The 12,090-nt window shown below is 43.1% G+C and overlaps 1 protein-coding gene across 2 annotated transcripts in view; it reads right to left on the reverse strand.

Annotated features, from left to right (window-relative positions):
• Tnr (tenascin R) overlaps positions 1-12,090 on the reverse strand; it is a 402,065-nt gene that overhangs the window by 192,798 nt on the left and 197,177 nt on the right. For both annotated transcript variants that reach the window (XM_041662346.1, XM_041662345.1), the window contains exon 2: positions 598-684. The gene's annotated coding sequence lies outside the window, so the exon portion shown is untranslated. The remainder of the gene's footprint in view (positions 1-597; positions 685-12,090) is intronic.

Consider the following 12,090-nt stretch of genomic DNA (forward strand, 5'->3'; position numbering starts at 1 on the left):
CGGAGCCTTTCCTGCCGACCATTTTTCAGAGGCTATTATTTCAAACCCCAAATTTTCCGACATATATATGTGGTAGGGAAAAGGAATTAGGAAAGCTTTTAAATTAAAAGAAATAAAACGACAGGTTTTCCTCTAGCTGTATAAATAGTTATGGATAGAGATAAAGAGATGGATATTTTTTCATAATACTTTATTAGGGGTTTCAGAACTTTGAATTTTTAGAGTCAGGCTCGTGAATAATTTAGCATTGATTCATGCAGGCCCAGTGCAGGAGCGCTGGGCTGAGAATCAAGTCTAGCCTCTTGGAGGGACTGAGTTCAGTAAGACATTTTTATTACCAACTGCATCATGAAATGCATTTCAGTACTATTTTATGAGTAGCCAAAATTTTAGTACCTGGTTTCTCGAGTGATTTCGGGGACCGTGTGAAGCCCAGAGGAGCTGACGCTGTTGGCCAGCTCATATCATGGAGAGTATCCCCAAGGCTGTTGTTTCAGTGACAAAGGGTCTCAGGTCCCGGGGAATATGCAATTCCTACTGAAAGCCTTAAACTGGCCATTGGCATGATGGATAGGGAAAGGCCCACAGCAACAGTACCTTCGTGATGTCGCCCTCTCAGGTGTTCTCTCTTGATTCTAACTCCTGAAGAGATCGGTCCTCTGAGCAAGGAGCTGATACAGACGCCTGTAACAGGAAGGAACACATAGCTTTACAATGAGAACTTCAGTTTCTCTATATTTTTTCCCTTTCAATAAATTAGAGGTGAGCCATGTAGCTCTCTGCAAGAAATGAAATTGTTGCTTATTAAGTTGTTATTCTCTCTCCAGAGTTTCATTTATTTATTTTTATTAATTCTTTGCATTGAGTTTTACAACCATGTGATAAAATGATAAATATATAATTTCAGAAGCATATTTTATATAGCAAATTCAACAACTTACACAGGGTTGTGCACATACTGTGCACATACTCAGATAATCTGATGGTGGCAAACTTTTGCCTCCTCCTTCAGGAAGCCTCCCTTCCCACTGCTTCTGCAAACTGGAGTCCCCTTTATCCCCTTAATTTCTTCAGCATGTTGAGTATTCCTTCATGATGAAGGTACCATTAACCAGAGTCTCTTTATCGGTGCATCATTTTACTGCAGATTCTCAAGGCCCTTCCAGACTCTCCTCAGGGTCAAAATCTTTGTCCCTTTCCTGCTTTATTTGGATCTTGTCCAAGAACATACTAACCCAGGAAATCTCAATCACTAATCAGTAAACAGATGCAGAGTACTCCTCGCTGGTTAGAAACACCACCACCCTAAAGCATGCCCATCTACTGTGAGTGGAAGCGTCTGTGTAAGCATCTTTATCAGCCTTTTTAATCAGGGCACTATGCAGAACTTGGACAGGGCTCCCCCTACATTGTTCCTTAGGCTCTGTCAATGCAGTTGGTGGTTCGATAATTGTGCCTTCAAGGACTTCCTGCTCACAAGTGCTACTAAGCCTTCTCCAAAAGGGGCACTAAGCCTTAGGGATCTCATTTATAGATGCCTAAAGAGGATGCATTTGCAAAAATTGGCTGGAATCCAGAGGAGGAAGGAGCAGGCATTCTGCTAAGGCCTATGTTTCTTTTCTAAGTTGTCCCTGCATGAATTTGCCTTTCCCAGCAGGGCCTCTCAGAACCCCAGAGGGGTAGGAAGTGTAAAGATCATCTGCTTCTAGAAGGGCCAGATGTGTCTATCTCTGGAGAATACTCTGGCTGCCTAGAGAGTGGGACTCCAAGCAGATTGGGTCTGCATCATTAGAATACAACTGGTTCTCGATAGGTTTGCTGGTAACAGAGACAAAGGTTACAGATCATATTCATTGCAGGTATTTTTCTCTTCCAATTAGAATCTAGCTGCTCACCCAAAGGAAGAACTACAAGTAATTTGGGAGTGAATCTTGGATAGCAGCTATCCTAATTTTTCACCTTGGAGAAGTAGAGGGCTCTAATATTAAACAATCTCTCTTTCCATGGAATTAAAACTCACTCTCCTATGTTGCCCACCTGTTGCCCCTTCCCATCACTACATGTATGACATGGTGACATCACTCTTGGAGAGCTGGACTAATCTTTTTTGAACCAACTAAGTCACTGTTACTGTGTGTTGGCAAAATCCCCTTCTCCTCAATTGACCTAACTCCACAACCTGCATCATACTACCTCGCTACTTGCTTCTCTACCAGGGTATAGGCACAGTCACCGTCACTGATTTATTCAGCTAACGTGTGGTTATCACGTTTCAAATTTCTTCACTTGATGCTCTTGAAATTACAAGGGCGACACAATGCATACATATCTCAATAAGAGAATCAGTATAAGGACATATGGGAAGGACAGCCATTTCTTCCCATCTTCGTTCTTTGCTGCATCAGCCTCTATCCTCACACTTGGCTTTCATTTCCCAAGAAACAGACTTAGCTGAGAGAAAAGGAAGCCGACCTGGCCAGAGGGAGCTCTGGAGCTGTCCTTTAAGGAGAAGCCACGTCCAGAGCTTTGGACCCCAAGTGGATCAGTTTTTGCAGTTGAGTTGCCTCCAGGGAACAGGTGGGCACAGCTTTGGTCAAAGAAGTCCTTTGTGACTGATGGGGAACTCCCAGTGTCTGCTGGGGAGTGCCCCAACTTGGTGCTTTCTCACAGTACCAGCAATGGACGCACTTTCTCCTTTCTTGCTCATTTAAATCGAATTATGTGCATACCACAGCTATACAGAGTGTTTTTGTTTACAGCTTTTCTGCAAGACTCAACTTGCATTGAGTGTGCACACCCATCATCATTCTCTCCACCTAATTTATCTGCACACTCATACACAACTTTTAACAGAATAAACCTCTAGCCCTTTGCAGGGCAGTCTCCTTCATTCTCTATGGCTTGGCTCTCTTATTTCTCCTTCCCCAAACAATATATCTTTAATTTCCATGTTGCTTGTGTGGAGTACATCCCCATATATTTTCTTTCAGAGTTCACCTACATAAGACCTGTGTGAATGTGGGTGTGTGAGATTATTTACTTTTGTGGTCACTGGTAGGGTCTCTGAGGCATGAGACAGACATGAAGAATAAAACACAGCTTCTGCTGTCATGGAGTTCTCACCTGTGGTACCAGGCTGTTGTAGCACAGTAAGGCAATTTCCTTTCGGAGGCTCACACCAAATAGGGGAAGCAATAATCTAGAAGGCTACAACTGATCCATTTAGGCTTCAGGAGTCTAGCACAGTGCTCTTCACTGTTTAACCAGCTTTTAAAGCAGGTTTTAAACTGTGGGCTGAGGAAGGGTCAAATTGAATTTGAACCAATATGTGCCAGCCAATTTTCCTGAAGTCATGACCACATTTGCTCTGTCAGAATGCAGCTCGTCATGAAGCCAACACTCCAACTCTTGTGATTTAACACGCATTACCTCATGGATGGGTCCAATTAATTTGATTGTACAGTTGTACAGCTCTGGGTTATCACACAAAGGCCTCATGTTAAGGCCGATTTTCATATCTCTGGAGACATGGAGGACTGCTCTGACAGGAAGTGAGGGCAGAGAATCACGACTTAAGCATGTATTCTTGTGGCAAGTCCCAGAGGCTTAGCGGAGGTAAATATCACAGCAGGGCTCCTGTTGTCAAATGTTCTCAACCTTCCCACTTCTGGAAGATCCTGAGGATAAGGGGAGAGGTACCATAGATATACCCAAAGGTCAAAGGAAAGGGCTTCTGACTGGGCAACTTTAGTGAACCAGTATGTTGGTTATTTTGTTTGGTTTTTTTTTTTTTTTTTTTTTTTTTTACATCCACTCACTTCTGCCATTCATCTGTACACTCCTTGATGCCCAGCATTTTTTCTAAGGTCAACTTGTTGATCTTTCAGAAAAAAAAAATCTAAGAAATATGTCAGAAAATGTGCAACATATATTCCTTCCTCACCAAATGCCGACCTTCCTGTACTGAAAGTGAGTTCAGCTTCCCAAGAGGCTCCGTTTAGTTTTTGTAGCATGGGCTCCCTGTTCCCACTGACCAGGCAGGATGTAAGCACCTGCACAGTGCAGGGAGAACTACCCAAAAGGCCAAGCTGACTTCAGTCACAGAATTTCTCCAAGCCTGGAGTGTGTCTCTCCTGTGGCTCAGGTGAAACATGGGCAGAAGAAAGACCCCTGCTATGCCAGGCACAGCAATCAAACACTGCCTGGGTTCAGACTTCACAGCAATCGTTCATGTTGGAAATCAGTATAAACTTTGAAATTGACTGCCATGGAGTTCTATACAGCTAACTGCTGTTGGCATTCCAGTAATGGCCATTGATTCCACCGATGCTGACCAGCTCTCGACAGAATCACCCAGTACCTGAAAGCACAATCAATTCTTTTCTTTTTCTCAATTTTCCCAGCAGTTGGTGGCTGAACAATAGAAAGGGTTGTGAGTGATCAATAAATTGTGCTTAGTTATCTACTTGACAAAATGGGAATCCCAGGCAGCTATGGGTGATCTGGCTCATATCCTCTTGTCTCCCAAACTCTCCTACCAGGAGGGATCTTGAGTGCCCATTTCTTCAGACTCTTTCTTTCAGACATAAAAACGCGAATGTTTCTTAGGAGAAAGTTTCTGACCCATTGACTTGCCAAACTATGATTCAGTGGGCAGCATGTAGAAGTTTGCAAATTCTCCACTTTTTAGCTACTTGTATTCAGAAAGTTAGCCTGCGATTAAAGCAATGAGCATCTATTGTCTGGCAGTGTCTGTAGGTCCATTGAGACTTCAGTGGCTTATGGGGTCGTCTGCCTCAGGGTCCTCATGAGATTTTAGTGATCCTCACCTGAAGATCCATCAGACATTGCCTATTTCCAAAATGGCTATTTTTTAAATTTGAGTTGTCGTTTTGGTTCTAAGTTTCTTCCCAATGGGTTTCTTGAGGGTTAGTTGAATATTTTTAAAACACGATAATGGCTACTCCAGAGTGAGCTGTTTAGGGGAGAAGACGTTGGGGGTCATGATGTCTTTTTTAACAGCTCTTTTCATCATTTTTGCATTATTCTAATATACATGCTAGATTCAATTAATGTGGAAAAAGCTAGTACAAGGATATAAACACCAGATTGCAAAGTTCAGCGGGGGGACACTTGAAAGCCAGCTACCACAAATGCTTTTTACTTTGTCCATAATCATGAACACATGGCATCAGCCAGTTCTGCTTCTTGAATCGCCCTAGAACAATGAATGGAAAGCATAGAATTTGGCTCAAATCTTATCCCTTGCCAGGCACACATTTATAAAAGAGGAACTCGTGTAAGGTCTGTGTGACGGTTGCTCTTGATGGATTTCCAGTCACCATGGAAATACACTTCAGGGGTTGTCTATGAGGGTGCTTCCAAAAAAGTTACACTGAATAGACAAGACCCACCTTGAATGTGGGCGATACCAAGGCATGGGCTAAGGCTCTGGAGTAGAATATAGGAAGAAAACAAGCTGCATACCAGAATTCATCTTCCTCTGCTTCCCGACTGCAGACTTAACATTTTCCAGTCCTTCTCAGTTGACAGCACGCCTTCCTGGTCAAGAGGGACTGAGTTCCCGAATGGGGAGACAAAAGAGATACTTTCTTCCTTGAGTTCTTTTTGTTAGTTATTTTGCCACAATAAAGAGAAAATGAATTAATACAGCCTTTAGTTACCCCTTTTCTTAATCTGTGAGGTGGGCATACAATAGCCCCTTGCAGGAATGCAGCAAATATTTGCTGAGTGTATGGAAAAGGCTTAGCTAGTATAGAGCAGAGGGTAGAAACAACTCGAACCTTGCTGGTCCTGCTCCCTTCTCACTCATTTCCTCTCTGCTCAGGCCATTACAGCTGGATGATATAGTTAAAGGAACCTCACCCATAGTGGGCCTTCTGCTCATCCCACCCTTCGCCAGGCTGGTTAACCCAACAGGGACTCAATCTGGAATATTTATGTTTCCCTTTCCCTGATGAAGGGTTTCTGTGGCTTAATAAAGCGAGGAAGTATGAAAGACACCTCGGTCCTTTCATATCTTAATTAGCAATTAATTAAATGGAGGTCCTGTTGCCTGGAATATCTGACAGGCAGGCTTGGTAATTATCTTTTATTATTACTAACGGAAAATGTGGTTGAGGGTTCAGATTTTCCCAGAATCTTGGGTTTAATTGAATGCCTCAGTGGAAGATAAAATGAACAGGCTGTCCTTTCCAAACATTGCTTTATTAAAAAATATTTTGAGATGCAGTATCTTGCATTCAGGAGCTTGGCTGGCCTGTCATCTCTAGCTGTGACCTTTATCTAGGCTTAAAGGAAGTGAGGTATGCCACTTGAGAGTCACGGGGTCCCTCTAGGAAAGCACAGAGTTACATTTTGATGAATCTGCTGACAGTGTTTCATTAACCTGCCCTAGGAGAGGGCACTGCTTTAGGAGCTGAGCCGCAGAAAAGCAGGAAGGTGCTGTACTACTTGCTGTAGTGATGTCCGCCGGGGTCCCTGGTGATTCCATCTGGGAGGACCATGAAGCCCTTGGTTGAAAGCAGTGCCCACACACCCTGGTGCTCCCCTAGGACAATGGCAAAGCAGAGCCCAGAGGCTGACACACAGGGCTGTTGTAGGTTGGAGCCTGACATCCTCTGTGTTCTGAACTTATCCAGTGGGGTCTCTACAGATGTTAACAGTGACAAGCCAACAGAAGCCTCTCGTTGTGTAAGTTGACCTAGGATGACTGAACATGTGTAAAACTACCTCCCTACCCCAGAGGAAGGCTTTGGATGGAAGAGGAGACTGTCCCTAGCCACACATGTCGGTGTTGGTATAAACTTCCTCGTTAGTCTTCACGTTGCTGTAGGCATCCGGAACCTGATCTGAATATCTGGCAGGTCTGAGGTCAAGCCGGTTATTTTCCTTCATCAAGTGGGCACTTTCCATTACTCACAATTCACAGTTGAGACTTAAGGGAATTTATCAGATCTAATGGGAGGCTTGAGATCAATAGGATGACTTCGACTCCATTGGCAGGGGCTGGAAATCGGTGAGCTGTCGGAGCGCCTAAGGCACAGACTGGGTTGAGCTGTCAAGGGCAGAACACCTTCTCCTCTGAGACTTCCAGTGACTCTGGCTTCTAGTCCTGGTCTGTGGGGCTGAAGTAGCATCTCTTGTGATCGGACATCCCCCTGAGTACAGCTCCCACGCAATGGTCCTCAGTGGAGCAGACTCAGTGGATGGGAAATGAGGCAGCAGGAGTGTCTGAGCTTAACTGTGCCAGCATCAGCTGTAGCTCTCGGGTGATGTTTTACATTCTTTCTTCCTTGTTCTCCCCTTAAGCAGCATTTCTTAAGCTTTCTATGTTTATGTCTTAGATTTACGAAAGGCAAAATAAATATTGCTTTAAAAGTTTAGAAATCATGGTTATATCCTGATTTATTTTTTTTAATCAAGTCTGATAGCAATAGGTTTTAGTTCGGAGTCTGTGAATTTAGCTGGAAAAAAGTTACATTCTTATTTTTTACAAATTTCTAGAGAAAATTTAGCAGTATCTCTAATTTTGAATTAGGCAACAAGTCACAGTATTATTAACAATAGCTATAATGTCACCCATAGAAAGTGTAGATTTTTTTATATCTCATTACAGTTGTAGATATGTTGAAATATTGTTTAAGCTTATTACAACTTCAAAATTATAGCAGTTATTAGGTCTGCCAGTAGATCTTGTTATTTACTATGCTAATAAAGAAACACATATATTACTATACCACAAATTTGGTTTTCAGTAGTTTGACAACTATATTTTAATAAAAATGCAATCTCCTCTGCAATTCCATATATATATATATATTACTGTTTCTGAAAAGGGATTCATAGCTTCACCAGATGCCAACTGAGTTCACATTATGAAAAAGATAAAGAGTTTCTGGCATAGTAGGGGAGAAAGGGAATTGGCTTTGTTGACATTGCCTCAGTCAAGGCCATGGTTTTCTGTGTGTATTGTCCTGCTGAATTCCCATTAAGACCCTGGAAGGAAGCTACCTGTATTAGTATTACTGTTATATTGCATGTGTCACCCGAAAGCTCTTGTGATGGAAACCTGACCCCCAAATTCATGTTAGTGATCTTTGGAAGTGGGGCTTTGGGGAGGTAGTTGGGACCAGATGAAATCACGTGTAGGATTCTCATGCAGTATTGCTGGCTTCATAAGAAGAGAAAGAAAGACCCAACTGAGCATGCTCTGTCTCACCATAATACCCTCCACCATGTTATGATGCTGTATGAAGGCCCTCATTTCAGCTGTCAGTCAGATGCCAGCACCATGTGGGATGCCAGTCTCTAGAACCATGACCTAAATATAAATAAACTAAATAAATTGCCCAGGCTCTGGCATGTTATTATAGCAACAGAAAATGAGCTAATCAGGAAATTGAGAAACAAAGAACTAAAGCAAGTTGTTGAAGGTTATTTAGCTGTGAAGGTGCAGAACTGGGCTTAGAGCTCAGGCAGGCAGAAGTCCAGATGGCTCTTTTGTCCTTCCTTCAGCTCTCAGATGAGTCAATATTTAATGTACTAATTCATGTGTTTCTATGTGACAAAGCTATCTACTGTTGCCTGGAAGTCTGATGGGGTGTGCTTGACCTTGGTAGCTAGAGTACGAATACTTCAAGGGCAGGATCTAAGGTAGGCCTGTCTTTCTTTCTTTCTCTCTGTCTCTCTCTCTTTCTCTCTCTCTCTTTCTTTCTTTTTATGGTTTATTTCTCCAAAGACCCAAAATAGTGGAATTGAAGAATTGAGTGGCAAATACTGTAGAATTCTGACCTCTGAAAAGCACCTCTGTGCCCTAACTCACATTGAGGGTCTCAGTCATCTTGTGTCCTGGTCCAACCAGGTTATACATGTAAAGGGGATCCACTGCCAGCCAGAAGTCCATTTTCTCCTCTGCTTATAGTTTCTCTACATCTGAAGGGTGCAGAATATTCCACAGCTGAAACCTAACAGAAACAAATCCTTCATTACCAGAAGCTTCCAGTGCACAACTGTTTTTTTTTTGTTTGATTGTTTTGTTTTGTTTTGTTTTTTTGGTTTTTCGAGACAGGGTTTCTCTGTGGCTTTGGAGCCTGTCCTGGAACTCACTCTGTAGACCAGGCTGGTCTCGAACTCACAGAGATCCACCTGCCTCTGCCTCCCGAGTGCTGGGATTAAAGGCGTGTGCCACCATCGCCCAGAGCACAAGTGTTAAAGTGACCACCAAATCTGGATTAACAACTGGAAAAGCATCCCTTGGCGAGCCTTTAATTGGGGCTGAATTGCATTTGCTAGCCATCAATCACCGTGATAATTCCCTGTCTGAAGACGTGTGCTTCCTTCAAAGAGAATCCATAAAAGGAAGCCCAGAGAGGAAAGAAAGCTGAAAACTTTCCTCCAGTATAGGTCCTGTCTTGCGATGCGATGACCTAGGGGGATGAGTCTCCTTCCTTTAGGCCCTAGAATACCTGGCTTATCCAGTGTTGACTGACAAATATGTGACTTCAGGCTGGAGACAGAGCTTTTTATTTTTTTTTCTGATGGTGACTATCTGGCCCACCTCAAAGATAGCCAGTTTCTTCTCAAAGGACCCAACTAAGGGTGAAATTGGATGGTGGGTCCGGGAGTCTTGTCTTCTCAAAACAAGCTCAATTTTAATTCGCTGGATACTGCCATATTTTTGGATCTATAATTAAGTAAGGATCAACTGCTAACAGGATAAACAATAAGCTTCCTAAGTATTTGATGGAGAACTCTCCACAGAGTTCTACTGAATGAGTAGTCAAAACCCTTGCTTTCCTGCACCAATCACCATGAGGCGTGGAGGGAAAACAGGACTTGTGGGTTCCTCTCCCTCGTCAGGGACAACTGCCTGTTTCCAGAGCCTATGAGCTAGCAGGGAGGAGGTGGAGTAGCCCATCGGATAGGGAGGGAATTCAACCAAGGGTAAAGTATAAAACCACCGGAGATACTACTGTCCTTGTAAGTAGGATAACTATTTCTCAGGCAAGACTTGGCAAGGTCAAAATTTGAGGAATTTGGAAAGTTAAGTCAAGATGCTGGAGAGATAGTTCAGTCTTTTAAAAGGGATTGTTGATCCTTCAGAAAACCCAAGTTTAGTTCCCAGCACCTATATGGCAGAACAAAATCAACTGTAACTCCAGTTCCAGGGAATCCAACATTCTCTTCTGGCCTCCATAGACACTAGGCACACAGATAATGCACATATAGACATGTAGACAAAATGTTTGTAGACATAAAAGGATAAAGTATCATTAAGAAATTTAAGCCAAGGCAAATATGGGGAGGGGAGCAAATTCAGAAGCAAGGAGTTTGGTATATGTGAGCATCCCAGGAAGGTGAGTTCAAGATGAGAACAATGGAGAGAGAGCCTACGGGACTATTATCAGCTCTGAGGAACCTGTTTTGACATTGGTCCTGTTGGATTAGAACAGAGTGTGTAGCCAGCTATAGTATGAGTCACAAAGCCACTCACTGTCCTTTAGACTACAGAGGCTTAAGTAGAGTCTTGGTCTTAACAGGACATGTGTTCAGATCAGAAAATCTCCTGTGTGTTTGAGGAGGGTGAAGCTGTTTCTCCTGTAACCTGCTTTCAAATGTGGAAGTGAAGTCGTTTGATTTAGCATGAGGGGAATGGACGGTAGGTTAGCGGGAATGGACACTGGAAATGATACTTTGTTCGCTTTAGTCAGCATCTGGTTAAAAAGAAACTAAAAATTCTGAACTGTGAATTCTTGGGTCCTGGGATGAGCCAAGGTATCCCCTGGCCTTGTGTTTCAGAGTGAGCACTATGGCCCTTTCAGGGGCAGTTTGGCTTGATCCTCCACCCACCCTTTGCATCCTGCCCCTGGGCAAACATTTGACAACCCAGCATCCCCATTCACGCATCTCCAAATATCCGCACACTGAGAGAGTAAGACCACCTTTGGTTATCCCAGCTCCTCTCATGGCCCACAGGGTGGTAACTGATCTCCCAGATGCTGTTTTATGTGCAAGGACAGAGATCATGGCTTGGAACCCTCCACCAAACCCAAGATTTCAGATCTGCACAGTCCCTAAGTAATGAGTTCTCAGGACAAGACCATCTTTTTGTACTTTTAACAGTTTCACACTCTGACACAGATGGATAAATTGATATTTTGTACTGAGATCCTTGAAGGCGTTGAGTGATTTTGTATCCTCATTCTTTTATTGAGGGACTGATTTGGGGACAGCAGAAACTTGAGAAAGGCCTGGGGCTGGTTCTGAAACCGTGTCTACTTGACATTCATATTGTGAGCCTTTATTCTCACTCTCCACTAGGAAATAGAAGGTGAAAAGAAAAACAGAACAAAACAAACAATCTCTGCATTAATTACTTAATATCTGCAATAATTAAACTGCTGGAAATATAGAAATGAATGACAGCTCACTCCTACCCTAGAGGGAGAGTGCCACATGCCAGGAAGAAGACAGTCCTGTGATTGTAGGGTTATTTCCATATGGCTTCTGCACCAAGGATTTCACAGAGATACAAACAGAATTTCCTGAAAATCCAAGCATGGGAGTCTGAGAAGGCTGCCAGGCAGTGCTGGGCTCCAAAATAGGTAAGACCTATTCAGACTGGGCAACTAGGGAGGCTGAGACTCACCAGCTCCTGAAAATACCCTTGGGAAGGAGCTAGACCAGTTGTTCTCAACCTGTGGGTCACAACCCCAACAGGGTCACATATCAGACACCCTGCATGTTAGATATTTACATTATGATTCATAACAGCAGCAAAATTACAGTTTTAAGCAGCAAAGAAATAATTTTACAGTAGTGGTCACCACAACATGAGGACCTGTGTTAAGGGGTCCCAGCATTAGGAAGGTTGAACCACTGAGCTAGACTAAGCACTACCAGGGACCTTACATTTTCCTGGGGATCTGTTTCTTCAGAGTGAGGTGAAAGGGCAAATAAACCCTCTTGTGTTTGCATCCATGGAGTTCTAAAGGAACTCCACAGAGTCTTCTGGGAATCTTCCAGAACAAAGAAAGAATACTAGGAAGCAAACTGATTACTTAAGAA

The sequence above is a fragment of the Microtus oregoni genome, unplaced genomic scaffold (assembly GCF_018167655.1).
Source record: "Microtus oregoni isolate MIOR12 unplaced genomic scaffold, Mior012 000013F_ref0000133, whole genome shotgun sequence".
NCBI classification, from domain to species: domain Eukaryota; kingdom Metazoa; phylum Chordata; class Mammalia; order Rodentia; family Cricetidae; genus Microtus; species Microtus oregoni.